Source organism: Neofelis nebulosa, chromosome 13 (assembly GCF_028018385.1).
Source record: "Neofelis nebulosa isolate mNeoNeb1 chromosome 13, mNeoNeb1.pri, whole genome shotgun sequence".
NCBI classification, from domain to species: Eukaryota; Metazoa; Chordata; class Mammalia; order Carnivora; family Felidae; genus Neofelis; species Neofelis nebulosa.
Window position 1 is genome coordinate 5,942,945 of NC_080794.1, and position 15,726 is coordinate 5,958,670.

Sequence of the window (15,726 nt, forward strand, 5' to 3'; positions counted from 1 at the left end):
GGATTGCACCATAGGAGGAAATATTAACCGGAAATAATCAGGCCTTTGAAGACAGTGCAGACCTTCAAATCATTTTCAATTCACAAAATTGGATTACATTAATCCCAGGGTGCTAGTGCTCTCAGCCTCCTGAAAAAGGAAAGGAAATCCTCCCTAGAGGAAGATATCGTCCGAGGCCTCAAATTATTTCTACAATTAGTTTTGCAAATACATACACTATAAAAAGCAAAAACGGCTTCTTAAGAAGGTAACATGAAAAAAACCAGCAGAATAGTGGACAACAGAAACAAACTCATAGGGTTTCCAGATATCGATGTTATCAGACACAGGCTTTAAAATAAGTGTGCTTATTGTGTTTGAGACGATACAAGACAAAACTGAGAATTTCAGAAAAGAATTCGAAACCATGAAAAAGAAATTAATAAAACCTCTAGAATTAAAAAAATATAAGCAACAAAGTTAAGAGGTCATGGATGGATTTCATAGTACACCAGACAAAGGTGAAGTGCACAAAATATGAAGTATAGAGGATTGAAGGAGGGAGAAGACAAGAGAGAGGGTAAGAGAGAAATAATATGAGTGAGAAAGTCTAATACACATATAATTGGAATCCTAAAAAAAGAGTCGAGAGAGAATGGGAAAAAAGGAATATTTGAAGGGGTAATGACTGAGACTTTTCCAAAACTAACTAAATACATAAAGCTAGATTAAAGAAGACCTTTAAAACACCCAACCATGAGAAATATAAAGAAATCTACACCTTGGCAAATCATAATAAAATTGCTGAAAACTAAAGCAAAGAGAAACGTATTACAAGAAGTCAAAGAATAAGGAACAGATTATGGTCAAAGGTGCAACAGTGAGACTTACAGCCAACTTCTCAATTGAAACAATGAAAGCTAGAAGATAATGGAATGGTTTTAACAGGCTAAAAGTAAAAAACTGTCAACCTAGAACTTTATGCTCAACAAAAATATCCTTCAAGAGGGTCAGCTAAAGATAATTAGAAATCAAAACTAAGAATACTTGTCACTCACACCAAAGGAAATATTAAAGACTGTTCTTTAGGTCAAAGGAAAATAGTCCCAAGTAGGAAGTCAGAGACGCAAGAAAGAAATGCATAGAAAATAGCAAGTATATAGGTAAATATAAATAGATAGTGGCTATATAAAACGATTTTAAAAATTGTTGGATTTGAAATACGTATCACTTAAAATGCATGACAACAATAACATGAAATAATTTGGGGGCGCCTCGGTGGCTCAGTCGGTTGAGAATCCGACTTCGGCTCAGGTCATGATCTCGCAGTTCGTGGGTTCGAGCGCCGCATCGGGCTCTATTCTGACCACTTGCTGGGAGCCTGGAGCCCGCTTCGGATTCTGTGTCTCCTTCGCTCTCTGCCCCTCCTCTGCTCACACTTTGTCTCACTCTGTTTCTCAAAAGTGAATAATTGTAAAAACAAAAATCATTAAAAATAATAAAATAATAAAATAATTTGGGAGGGGGCAAATGGAGTTGGAGTGTTCCAGAGTCCTTGAAATGCCTGAGAAGAGCACAAAACCAATTAAGATTAGACCTTAATAACACAAGAGGTGATGCTGCAATCCTGGGGCCAACCTCCAGAAGAATAGTAAAAGCGTATGCAATTTCCAAAGTCATAGAGAAAGGAAATGGAATATTAAAAAATAACCAATCCAAAAGAAGCAATAAAGTGAGAGAAACATAAATATGGGATGTAGGTGGAACAAATGGAATATCATATTAATACCACACTTAATAGTATGGTCGATTTAAATCCAAATATACCAGAAATTACATTAAATTAAATGTAAATTAAATTTCATTAGTAAATATAAACAGACTAAATGCACCAATTAAAAGAAAAAATTGTCGGACTGCATTAATTTTTTTTAATTGTATAACGTTTACGAGAGAAGCTTATGGCACTTAAGGATACAGAATAGACATAGGTAAAGAGATGGAAAAATACATCCAATGTAAAATAGGAGTACCTATATCATTTATCAAAATAGAATTTAAAGTAAAAAGTATCACTAGAAATAAAGAAGACATTTCATAGTGATAAGAGTTTCAATTCAAAAAGTGAATTGAAGTTATAGCATTCGAAAATTATATATACCTAATACCTCAAAACACATAAAGCAAAAACCAACACATATACACACACAGCAAATCCACAATCTTAATGGGAGAATTTAACACACCTCTCTGAATATCTAATAGAACAAATAGACAATGAGTCACGAAGGATATAGAAGATTCCAACAATACAATCAGCAACTATAACCTAATGGATGCGGTAGAATACTGAGCTCACAACTACTAACTGTATACCTTCTTTTCAAGAACACAAGGAAGTTTCAAACGTCAACTGTATGCTGAGCCACAAAGCAAGTCTTAACAAATATCAAGTGACTGAAATTATACAAAATATACTCTCTAACTACGTTATGATTAGGCTTGAAATTAATAATAGAAATATGATGAGAAAACTCTCATGTATGGGAAAATTCAGGAATGTTCCTAAAGTACCCATAGGAAATCAAAGAAAATTTAAACATATCTTAATTGAATGATAATGAAAATATTACATGTTGAAACTCATAGGATAAGGTTAAAGCTATGTTTAGATGATTATTTATAATCTTACTTGCATATATTAGATTATAATAAAGGCTTAAAATCAAAGAACTAATCCATCATCTCAAGAAATTAGAAAAAGCACTGAAAATTGAACCCAAAGGAAAAAAAGAAAAGAAAGATAAATGCAGAATTTCATGAACTAGAAAACAAATATACAATAGGAAATACCAACAAAATCAAAAGTTTGATTCTGTGGAAAAAGTATTAAATTGATTTTAAAACCCAAAACCTCAGCAGAATCGAACAAGGGGGGAAAAGAAAGAAAAGATAAACAGAATCACTATCAGGCATGAAAAGGAGACATCACAACAGAGCCCACCGTTGTTAAAAATTGTAAGAAAATATTGTAAACAATGTCATGCCATTACATTTGAAAATTTAGATAAATACTAAAATCCTAAAAAACTCAATTTATCAAAATGAACACAAGAGATATGAATCTTATCTAGTCAAATAACTCTTCAACTAATTAAATCCATAATTTAAAACCTGTCCGCAGGAAAAACCCCAGGCTTGGAGGTAATACTGTCAGAAATGCATACATGCACCAGTATACAAGCATAAGAATGCTCATAGCAACACCGTCTGTACTAGCTCTAAACTGGGAACAACCCAAATGTCCATCATGAGTAGAACAAAAAGACAAAACTGCATCACACTTATAAAAGGTAACACAATCTTGTGATGAAAATTTATAGACTACAGCTATAAACAACAACAGGGGTGAATTACACAAGTCTAATGTTGAGTGGAAGAAGCCATGCATGAAAGAATACATGCTGTAGAGTTACATTTACATGAAGTTGTCAAAACAGGCAAAACTAAACTCTAGCATTGAACATATATTTTGCTGGTAAAATTCTACAGAAATTAAGGGTGTTTTACCATGGAGGTCAGGATATTGGTTACCTGTGGTGGGGAGGGCATGGCAGGGAGGGAGCAGAGAGAGCTTCTAAAGTACTCTACAGTCCTATCTGTTGACCTGGTAACGACACCGGTGTTGACTCAGTGATAAATCGAGTTACAGGTCTTCGCTGTGAACGCTTTTCTGTAGGTGTGTTTTATAGTTCAAGAAGTGAGAGAGAGACTGAGAGAGAGAGAAAGTAGGGAAGGAAGAGGAGGAAAGAAGGAGAGAGGGAAGGGGGGGCAGAAGGGAAGCAAGAAGAATGTGGGGGGCCTGGAGTCTATTAGAGATAAGGGGGAGCATGTGAATCACACTCCACTGAACACGGACAGCAAACTCAAAGTCCAGGAGAATCAGGCAGACCCTTCATGAATGAGGCAGGTTGGGGAGGGGTGTGGAAGGGAAGAAGCCCATGGGTCAATGGCATCTAATACCAGTCTATGTCCAGAAAGATACTCCTTGTTGCTGGAGAGAGTGTGGCCAAGTGGAGAACATGTTCCACATGTCAGGAAGGGCAGCTACCACTCGGTTCGAAAGAGAGCAAATATCCAGTCTTGCCCCTCCCCAACTTCAGGCTGAACTAAAAATCTGTATTTCCTGTGACCTCCTGTTTCCTAAATGTTGATAACTAAACCAAATTATACCACATATCACTCAGGCCAAACAAAGCCCGTTTTACACTCCAGATGAGGTCTAGGTGTTTTGAGACAAGAGCATGAGCCACTCAGAATTCAGTCCAAGCTAGGGCATGCCTTTCTGCAGCACCTCCCAGGACCCAGCCAGTGAGCAGCCATCAGACAGGGTGGAAGGAGGCTGGGTGACATCTCACTCCAAGACCCAGAGAGCCAGAGGGTCCCTGGGACCGAGGGCTGAGACAAAGGCCAGACACTCGAAGCGCCCACGAGACCAAAGCCAAGTCAGGAGAAGTGGGGAAGTCAGAAGGAGCTTCTGAATTCAAGAGCTCCAAAAATAAACCTTTCCCTTTTCTCTTTTTACTTTAGCTGCTCTTGACTTGCTTTTTTTTTTTTTTTTTTTTTTTTTTTTTTTTTTATTCTAACAATTCCACAGGCAACCAGAAGCCATAAAGCAACTGCACGTTTTTCATGGAGCTGCTCTGCTCATTAAAAGCTCTGCTTTTAGCCCTTTGGTTTCAAAGGTAGTCACACGCACACACACACTTTCCAAATGATGCAGTCATGGATTCGGACCACAAGCCAAGGCCACAAGCAACATCTGCCTTGGCCCCTGATGGCTGCCTTCCAAGAAGAGCCAGAACAGCGGAAGCAGCTAGCCGCGCGCGTAAGAAGTGGTCAGCAGTTGGGAACAGCTGGAGGGAGGAGGGCCAGTGAGCAAATATCAGAATTTGGGAAATAAGGCTCTGGCTGAACAAAGTTCACTGTTGTTTTCCAAGAAAGCAGAGCCTGGTTGAACCACCCCAGAGAACAGGGCAAGGAACAATCAACTGAATGTTGGTTCTCAACTTCCAAAGCAGGGTACGCTTGGCCACCCAACGGTGACCAGGGCTATGGTTGTTCCCCCTGGGGCAGAGGGCATGCGGCAGCTCAGGGTAAAAGGGGAGAGACAGACAGGAGTCAAAGCAAGACCAGCCAACAGAAATGGGGAGCAAGATGAAAGCAAAAAACAACAAAAAGCCTTTTTCTCCTTTCCATGGCTACACAAATTTAAATTAATCTCCCTCTAGAGCTATTCAACCCTGCAAGGTACCTACCTTCTCCTTTCCTCACAGAATTTGAGCACAAGCTTAACTAGTATCTCTCAGAAATACTATTCACAGGACAAGAGGTTGGACTAGATTACTTCTGATTCTCAAAACCATAATTTAGCAGAACTGGGTAATCCAGACAAATGACAGTCTTTCTGAGCACACGCGTGGCACTCTTGGGAAGGCACTTAGACAAATCAGATTGTTTGCAAATAGGTCTGATTATCTGCGAATTAGCTGCTTGAAGTTCTCAGGTATGAAGCAGGGCTTATTTTAAGAAATTGCGTTCATTTAGATCATAGTTTTATTGAAAAGCAAGGAGTTCAAAAACAATTGGAAATAAGACAGCTTTTTTTTTTTTTTAACTCATACATTTTTTCCGAATTGTTTCTGCTAGACCATCTCTTAAGAAAGATTCTTTGTAGGGGCACCTGGGTGGCTCAGTCTGTTAAGCGTGTGACTTCGGCCCAGGTCATGACCTCACGGTTCGTGGATTCGAACCCCGCATCAGCCTCGCTGCTGTCAGTGCAGAGCCTGCTTCGGATCCTCTGTCTCCCTCTCTCTCTGCCCCTCCTCTGCTTGTGCTCCGTCTCTCTCGGTCTCTCAGAAATAAAGAAATGTTTAAAAAAAAAAAAAAAAAAAAAAAAAGGAAAGATTCTTTGTAAATGAATTAAATATTCTTGGGAGTCATTTTCAACTCAACAGAAGTATCATTATTTATCTAGTAGCATATTAATGCCTATGCTTTACATGTTTGTACTCCTATAACACCCAGCCCCACTGCTGGAGCATAATAGGTGCTCAACAGATGTTTGCTGAACGAGTCAGTTGCAAAGACGAAGCTCGGAAATTGTCCATTTCTGCATGTGGGCGACAGTAATAGCATTTTGAACACTTACTACGTGCTAGTAATTAGCCAGCTAAAGGAATATATGTCATAATGGTCCCGAAGATGTGGTTACAGTGAATGTTCCCATTTTACAGGTGACCCAGCGGAGGGTGGTGAGTGGCGGGGCTTGAAGATTCGAGGCCAGGCCGGTCCCACTCCTGGGTGAAGCTTTCGGCCCATCGTATTAAACTGAATCTCAATCCTCTGCTCCGTGTATCTAGTTTTAAGTGGTTCGTGCCGTGTGTTCAGCAGATGGAAACTGCAGTCCTACCCCGCCCAGTATAGACATACCTCGGGCCGGAGCAGGCCAGTTCCCCGTCCGTGTGCGCACAACCTGCCTCCCCTCCCCCTCTGGCCCTTTGTTCTTCCCACAGCTGCTCAGCAAATTCCTCGATTTGAAATTACGATCACAGGTTGGAGTGCTACTTGAAATAATTTTGCCAAATGTTCCATCTCGCTGCGTTGATGAATATAATGGATGAAAATTTAAAGAGAAAAAATTTAAGAATTCACTTTGTTGAAGACAAAAAGAGAGCGGGCGAGAGAGAGAGAGAGAGAGAGAGAGAGAGAGAGACTGCATCCACGGCCTTCATGTGGACACCTGAGGGATCCTCTCCCACAGCAAGCTGGCCCAGTGCTGGACTTCTGGAAGCGTTCCCCTGGTGGGGAGACGGGGCTGCTGTCAGGCCTGGCCGGCCACAGATGGAGGGGGCAGAGGTCAGGGCGGGTGTTGGGTTTGTTTGAGCGTGAGTCAGAGGCAGGGTGGGGGTAGACCCTCGGTGTCCGATTTCCAATTTCCTGTTTGAGTCACTGATGGGCACTTCTCGCCGGCCCAACCAGCCTTTTATGCACACCAATCCGCGGAACAAAGGCAGGCAAGAAGAGAGCCACAAATAACCCGACAGGCCAGGTCTTCCTTCGCTAAGGTAGATTCCTCTCTCCGACTCAGGGAGGCCGGGCCCAAAGCAGACCGCCGAATGTTGTCCCGAGATCACACGAGGCCTAGCACCGGGGCTCCTGGCTTCCTCCCCTCGGTGGGGACCTGGCCCCGGCCGTAGCCTCACGCTAGCCTATCCATCGGGTTGGCCCAGTGCTCAGGGGCCCTCCAGGCGCCTGGGGTTCAACGAACCTGGTAGACCGGCCTCGATGAGTTCAAACACGGGGTCTTGCATCACACTGGATTCTACCAACTCAAGTGGACTCCGTGTAAGACACTTCCCTCGTTTTCTGAGGCTTCCTCTGTGCTTGGAAAGTAGGTGGGGAGGGATGAGCAAATCCTGAGCACAGAGAGGCTGGTGAGAGTCTCTCTCAAGTTCTTCCACAGCCAAAAAGCCCTCACGACAAGGAGGCACTTCGGCCAGCAGGGGCCCACGGTCAGGCCTGCCTCTGCGCAAGGATTCCAGAAAACCGATAAAGGCCATGTGCCTCCAAGGTCACCTTCAAAGCAAACTGCTCTCTCAAAATCTGTTCCACTGCCCTGTATGAGTCTTGCCATACATGGGAACCCAGCCCCTCTGGAAACAGCCCCAGCTTGTTGAGGGTCTATTTATTTGGCTCTGTGTCCTTCAAGAACACAAAGGTGATGTCTTCGGTTGTGCTGCATCATAAGCTGGCCTAGTGAGCTTAAGGGGAGCCCCGTGTACTCTCCCCAAGATGATGTTGCACCCAGCCTTGCAAAACACTGGAAAGAAACGATGGCTTCCTCAGGGTCTCCTCAGCCTTGGAGGCAGAGAGGCCAGGGTGTGGCAGACAATTCCAGACCCATCACTTCCCAGCGGGGTGATACTGGGGAGGTTCCGTCTCCTCATCTGTTGAACGAGCACGATTCTGTGCGTGTCACCAGGTAGCAGTGGGAGCTAAAGGAGCCCCGCTGTTGGTAAGCAGGAGTCTTTCTAGCTATTTCCACCAGAAATGGCAGCGGAGCAGGGCAGAAGGAGCACCCATCTCCAGGTCAGGGCCGAAGGGGAAGGAGTCTTTACATACAGGAATGCTACCGGTCTCTGTCACACCCTCAACCTCCAGCTTTGCTCGAAGGTCCGATTACCAGCTTGTCTCCAACGTATGACCACCCCCCCACCCCAAGCCCAGCCCAGTCCAGAGCAGCCCCATGGTGGCTCCGCTCCCAGGCCCGCCCCGTGGGCTGCTGGGGGTCACAAGCAGAGGCAGGGGACATCTCAGTACACGGTCTATGGACACGTCTCTCCCCGTCTGTCATCACTCTTTCGACCCCCAAAGAATGCCTGAACACTTGGCTTCTCCAGCCTCTTTTGGAGGAAAGAAATGTCTCAGGTTCCTTTAACTTTGGGCCACGCTGTCTCCCTTCTACCCCAGCTCATCCAGTGCACAGGAGGAATGGCCGCCCTGTGGAAGGAGGATTCTATCACTGACAGAGTTCAGAATCACCGGTGCATGGCAATTAGAGATTTCAAAAGCGGCAAGCTCTCGAGAGAGTGCACCCCTCATGGCACACCCACCCCCGCACCCCTCATCTCCTGGGTGCCCCCCCTCTTTCTGCTCCTGATGCTCATCACAAAGAGCGATATGCACTCCTGCTCACATCTCTGCTACAGGAGCTGTCGGGAGAGAAGCTTGTGAGAACTCAAGAAAAGGGTGCTCTCCTTCTCCCTGGAAGTTATTTTTGGGCCCATGGGGCAAGCAAAGAAATGACTCCTCTGCAGAGATCATCACAGACATATGAGAAGGGTCCTGGGGGCCTCCTTTTTCTTCTTGTTTTTTTTTTCCTTTGTTTGCAGCTCACCACATTTAATGAGGAAGTACTGACCATAAGGAGAGGAAACTTTCACCCCAACCACTCCCAGGACCCGCGTCCCCATCAGCAGTGAGGTAAGAACATTCTTTTATTCTAGCCCTTCTGCTCCATCCACTCATGTGGAAGCAAACAGGGAAAGCACGGAGGATGAAATCACATTTTGTACCTTGGACAGGTGACTTCCTCGAGAAACTTCTAGAAAGCAAAATGAGAAGGTTTACTCCATGCAATCAAAATGACTTAAGTCATACGTAATCCCAACAGCTTGAATACTAAGCATCTCCTTTATTCCACTCTCCCTTCTGACCCTTCACATACATCTCCTTCCTGAATCCTTGTAACAACCTTCTGAGGGGGACCACTTTTTATCTCCATTTTACAGATGAGGAAACTGAGGCCAATGAAGTGAAGAGATTCCCCAGGTGACACGGGGAGTGATAGAGCCAAGACGTTAACCTGTCCGAAGCCAAGGTCACCGGTTAGTCAGTCACACAGCTCCTCCAGGGTGCCATGGGCTACCCCGTTTATAATGCCTTTCAGCTAAGGATGCCCAAAATACCTCATCAATGGAGAATGATCACCTTCTTGAAAACTTGGAAACGAATCCTTCTAAAGCAAATGAGTTTCCACACCTGGGGTTAATGATAAAGCTGGAAAAATGCAAAGACTCACTGTTTCCTCTCCTCTGTTATCAACATGGGAACTTGGGTTTTCTAGAATTATATCCTCAGCGGTGACTTATTAAAGAGTAAATCAAAGTTTGCTTTGAGAGAAAAGTAAATACACCCAACTTTCCATACGATGCTGGACCCTGAGTCCACTTCCTGGTCCCACTGTTGACTCAGGTTGTAATCCTAGATAAGTGCCCGCACACTCGCTGTCCCCGGGGGGTGAGAGCCCCCCGCAGGGCTGGGACACGGAGATGCTGTCGCCGGGTGGGGGGGACTGCGCGTGCTCCCGAGAGGAAAACCAGACAAAAGGCGAAGACACGGGCAGCGACGCTCCACGAGCAGGCAGGAGCTCCTCGCTGCCAGCTCTGGAAGCAGGGAAAGGGGTCGCTGATTTGGCACATCGCCAGTAAAACCCTGCTGTTCCTTGGCTCTGAACTCACCCGTCATTACAGGGAGCGAGGTGGGAAGGGCTGCACTTTTGGACCCAGATGGCAGGGAGGGTCAGAACAAAGTTGACGAGAGTAAACTTTAATCACGCAGCAAGGATTTTCAAGGAACAAATAAAAATAGCCAGAAGTGGGTCAGCACTGACACTGAGGTGAGTGACAGGAAATTGGGGCAGAGTCCTGGGTAGAGGAATAAAAGTCTTATTTTATGAATACAAACTTATACTCTCTTTCCAATCCGATTCCCTGTTTTGCCTTTTTTTGGCTTCTCCTCTCTGTCTTTTGGACACACAAGAAACACACAGACACACACACGCAGAGCAAAAGAGAACGGTGCGGTGTCGAATCCTTGCTCCGTGTTCTCAATTCCAAAATGCTCTCCTTTCTCCTGAGGCTGAAGTTAAAAGATATTCACACAGAACTCGCTTGAGAGGCAGGCGGGAAGGAGAAATAGGATACACGCTTTACCTGTCTTTAAGTTTCTGTAACAGGGCAACAAAGCAAAAGAAAAGCTCTGAAGCAATCGACCTGCCCCACACCAGCCTCCTCCGCATCACTGCCCCCATAGCTCTGTGACATCCCGTGTGTCACGCACACAGTATACATGCACGTGTGCACTTGTATGCACACGGATGGTACACGTGCACACTCGCACACGTGCCCAGTGCTCGTGTACACACACAGCACGTACACGCACGGTTACATACGCATGGTACTCACGCACACACACAGTACCCATCCACACACACAGTACGTGCAATACAAAGCAGACACACTCACATTCAGTACCCATGCACACACACACACACACACACACACCATAGATATGCATAATGCAGAAAACGGTTCTTGCTCTCACTACAACCTTAACATTTGGGCAGGTATTAGCTCCCACGCTTAGCAGGATGACATTTCCTTGTGGCCTCAGTGACACGATTGGGCAGATTCTTCGGGCTTACCAAAAAGAGAGCAGTAAAGTCTGACACTCATTCATCCCAGGCAGATCGTCAGAGCCAAGACGAGGGAATCACTATGAGGGCATCGTTTGGTGAGAATCAGCACGTTAGACCGGTAATTTACTGGAACGTGAAAATATACACATCTTCCTTACGTTATCTTCTTTGAATTTGCGGAAAAATGAAAGGGACTCGTGGGCTGGCCTAAATAGCATAGAAAACACGCCGATGTGTGTGCGTATATATGTATGCACACACATATACGTATACACAAACATATACACAGGTACATAGACACACGCATATGTGTTTGCTTGCAAACATACGTAAGATGGGTAAGGAAGAATGCAGCCATAAGGATTCTGGGAGGAGTCTGGGTGGGGAAGTGGGTTCCACCTGTTTGCCCTCTAGGTCTCCCCAGGACAGACAGCAAGAGTAGCAACCACCTCAAAGCACGTTCAGCCCACCAAGCTGTCCCACCCGAACCCTCTCCAGAGCAGACAGGAGAACACTTTCTGAAGTTCGGTTCGCATGCAGCGTGTTTTCGAGGCCTAGCACAGCCCGGCACATCTAGCCGGTGGAACTCTCCATGCCGTGGTCAGTTAGCTGTGTCACCCAGGAATGGCATCTGTTTTCATGTTTCAGAACGCGAGCATGAGTCCTGGGAGCATTTACCCAATCGAGCCTCCCGGCTGGCTGTGCGAGGGTTAGGTTTCCGGAAGGACGCAGCATTCATTGGGCTTGAAACACCCAGAAGTTTGAGGATACAGACAAGTTCCGGAGTGTTTTTCAAAATTCATACCCTTTTCAAAGATCTGCTCGTTCTGAACCCAGCCTCAAAGCAGATTAATCAAACATAGACTCACTGAAAAATCTGCGAGAATGGATGAATTTTTTTTTTTTTTTTTTTAGCTTGGGGTTTTCAGGGTGGGATTTTTGAGGAGTAGGAGAGAAGCAACTCAGTCAAGATAAACTCCTTCAGAGCACAGGCAAAATTCCCTTTTTAATTACCAGGTTTAAAAAAAAAAAAAAAAAAAAAAGACAAAGTCACACAAGAGAGGAAATGAAAAGGGAAATTTTTAGACTTCTCATCCGTCCAGAAAGCCCCGGGCCTGTTTCAGAACCTGGTCAGGGTAACTGTCGGGCCTGCGGTCACAGCACTGCAATCCCAGGAGGCCTTGCGTCACCAGCCATTATATCAATAAGGAAGTACAATCACCTAACCACAAGCCAGCTTCTTTTCTAAGCCCACATGTTGCTTTAGAGGGTTTTTAAACAAGAGACTTTCCTGTTTTTGAAACCTGTGAATCCACAGGTCTTACAGGTTACTCAAATTACCTTATCACTTGTAGCAACCCCTGGCATGAATTTCAAAACTGCCTACTCCAGCCTTCCCCTCCTCTCGCTACAGACATCCATTTACTCGCCAGAATCCTTATTTACAGTATCGTGTTGCCAACTGCTGACACAGAAGAAAAACATACTAGTTATACATTAAGCTTTACGGTTAAAGCGTCTGGGCCAGACCTTGTCCAAACGATATTTATTCACCGACCAGAAGGAAGGATAACCACACTGAAGAAAACCCAACGGTAACGGCTTTGCAGCCAGATCAGCGTTCCTTAATACAGCCACACTATTTTTCATGCAAACAGCGTGCGCGTGCGCATAAATGTACTGTACAAAATCATCATGATTCATGGGGAAACGATTATATTTATCACAGGACGCGCAGCAAATCTATTGGAAAGTTTTTAACACAACCAGAAGGCATCCCAAACCACTTGATGAGGTTGCTGGAAAATAAATGTAAAAAAGCGTGGGTGGAGGACTCTATGGCCCCGTCCAATTGAAATCCTCCGCGGTGGGCAAGTCCGACTTGTTTTTCCCTTGAGCAAATAAAAGCTTCAGATTAAAGCGTGCACTATAGAACTGATGAACGAAGGCCACAAACAAACGTCTCTCTTTCCTGCTCCGCACAGCAGCTCGAGAAAGACGTGCCAAACCCAACAACTTGAGTTGATAGCCATCTCCTGGTTTAACTTAGACCCTGGCCAGTGGCCACTTGGCGTTTCTCAAGCAATGCCTGCAGAATTCAGCCAGAGCTCCCGTGCTAGAAGCGTCCGCCCTCACGGTGCGGACCTGAAGGTAGCAAAGGGCTTCCAGAAGGTGGTGCAGGCGGTGTTTTCAGGAACTGCCCAATCGGGGCAAGGATGCACAGTCAGTGAACTTTACTCGGCAGCTACTGCCAGTGACCTGCAAGCTGACTTCACAGAATCCACATGGCAATAATGAATCTGGCAGACGCTTACCTAACCTCACACTTTTCGGTCCTTGGGGGTTAGAATCGACACTTAGCTCATCACAAAACCACGCATCTTCCACAAAGAACCTGCTCTCCGTTTGTTTCTCTTCCTTTGTTTGTCTGCATTCCGATCTGCTCGCACCGTGATGTTGAGATGGTCACTCTACAGCCATTACGCTGTGATTTTTATGTCTGAGAGAAGGTTCTTTCAAAACACGAAAGATTCTCTCTCTTATGACATGGTCAGTGTGACTGAGGTGATACCACAAAGTGTCAGAAGTAACTCTCTGAAAGGTTGTGACTGGCCTGTGGCACGGCACAGTGCATTCGTGGGGGAGAAGACAATAAAGTAAAAGAATTCCAGAGAATTCCAGACTTCCCACACAGGCTGGGTAGATATTTTTAATTTCAATACTCTCTGCAAATAATCCACTCTGTTTGCATGGAAGGAATCTTATCCTTCCAAAATGTTTAAAAATAATGTATTTTCTCCCCCCCACCCCCAACTTTGGAAAAGCCATTACTATGAAACTAATGTAAATTTTGAAGAGTTTTCTGATTCCTTCCGACCGTGCCTATTTAGGACTCTGAGGCCCCAACACTCTTGCCTGACTTAGACTGAGCTCGCTGGACAGTTGCCCCAACCCCTCTCATTTTGGCTGTGTACATCATAGCTCTGTGCCCTCTGTCCAGGGGATAAGCGTTGCCCAACGAAGAAAATGCAGCCTCTCCCCTTTTACACCATGACTGATGCCCCATCCCAGGCCTGTGACACCAGGCCGGCTCCCAGGACAGCATGTTCCCTGCTATCCTGTGCCTTCCAGCTCAGATGCCAACAAGGGCACTAGGTAATAGGTACTTTTGACAAAGTACCCTGGCCAGCTCCCCATCACTTACAAAAGTTATCTGTTTGGGGCCCATACCAACCCCATCCGCTCACCCCAACAAAGACAAAGGAAAATAACACACGTGGGCAAATCTGAGATGTCATCCTGTATTTGTGTCTCTTAAAAGTTCCTCATATTATCGAGTGCTCACTCAATTTCTTTATTTTATTTTACTTTAAATGCCTATTTATTGTGAGAGAGAGCTCACCTGTGCATGTGGGTGGGGGAGGGGCAGAGAGAGAGAGAGGGAGAGAATCCCAAGCAGGCTCCGTGCTGTCAGCGCAGAGCCTGATGTGGGGCTCGATCCCACAACCCTGGGATCATGACCAGAGCCGAAATCAAGAGCTGATGCTTAACCAACTGAGCCATTCAGGTGCCCCTTGATTTCTTTATTTTAAATAACAAAATACCCTGAAAGGAATTCAATCAGTGGTTGTCTGGGATGATTATGGAGATTTCCTGGAGGTATGATTTGGGTTGTTGGTTTTTTTTAATAAAAAACATTTAGGGGCACCTGGGTGACTCGGTTCATGACCGACTTCAGCTCAGGTCATGATCTCGCGGTTCATGGGTTTGAGCCCCTCATCGGGCTCTGTGCTGACAGTTTAGAGCCTGGAGCCTCCTTCAGATTCTGTGTCTCCATCGCTCTCTGACCCTCCCCTGCTCACGCTCTCTCTCTCTCTCTCTCTCTCTCTCTGGGTCTCTCAAAAATAATTAAACTTAAAAAAAATTTTTTAAACCATTTTAATAAAAAAACACATTTAACAGTTTTTGTAGTTATTCCGGGAGGTTTGGCCTCCAACCATAAGAATTAGATATTGTAAGCAAGTCTTTTAAAGCTCATTAAAAAGAAAATGTTTTTATTATGAACACTTTTACACATATCAAAAAAGCATATAGTAAAATGAAGTTCCATATGCCCATCACCCAGATTAATAATAACCTAGATTTTTCCAAATTTGCTACACTTGTTCCTTTTTTGTCTTTTGTCTTTGTCTCTTTGCTGAACTCTCTTTTTTTCCAATTTTACTTTTAAGTAATCTCTACACCCAATGTGGGGCTCGAACCTACAACCCCAAGATCAAGAGTCATGTGCTCCACAGATTGAGCCAGTCAGACGCCCCTCTTTGCTGAACTAGCTTAAAGAAAATCCCAAACCTGGTGTCATTTCACCCCTTCATACATTGGTATGCATCGTTAAAATGCATGAACATTCCCTTGTGTAGCCCCAACCTCATTAAAATCACCTTTAAAAGCAGTACAACAAGAAGTTAGCTTTATGGAGATCACAAGTAGTGCATGGGTATTGAGCTTGAGCAAACATTTCCAGGGACCACAACATACAGACTCAAAAAGTACTAAACCCCGAAGATACTTGGGCAGAAGCAGAATGGTGTGTTCTCAAAGACTGGGTGAGATCACTGAAAAAGGGGCTCGAGTGATGACAAAGACAGGTGATGATGAAGAGTCTGAATAATGACTGAAAAAAAAAAAAGACAACGTTTCTAAAA

The 15,726-nt window shown here is 44.6% G+C and overlaps 1 long non-coding RNA gene across 1 annotated transcript; it reads left to right on the forward strand.

Annotated features, from left to right (window-relative positions):
• The first annotated feature begins 7,726 nt into the window (after positions 1-7,726).
• LOC131492559 (uncharacterized) lies at positions 7,727-9,617 on the forward strand. Its single transcript, XR_009252137.1, has 2 exons — positions 7,727-9,024; positions 9,333-9,617. It is a non-coding gene; the product is annotated as an uncharacterized LOC131492559 (long non-coding RNA).
• Positions 9,618-15,726: the final 6,109 nt, after the last annotated feature.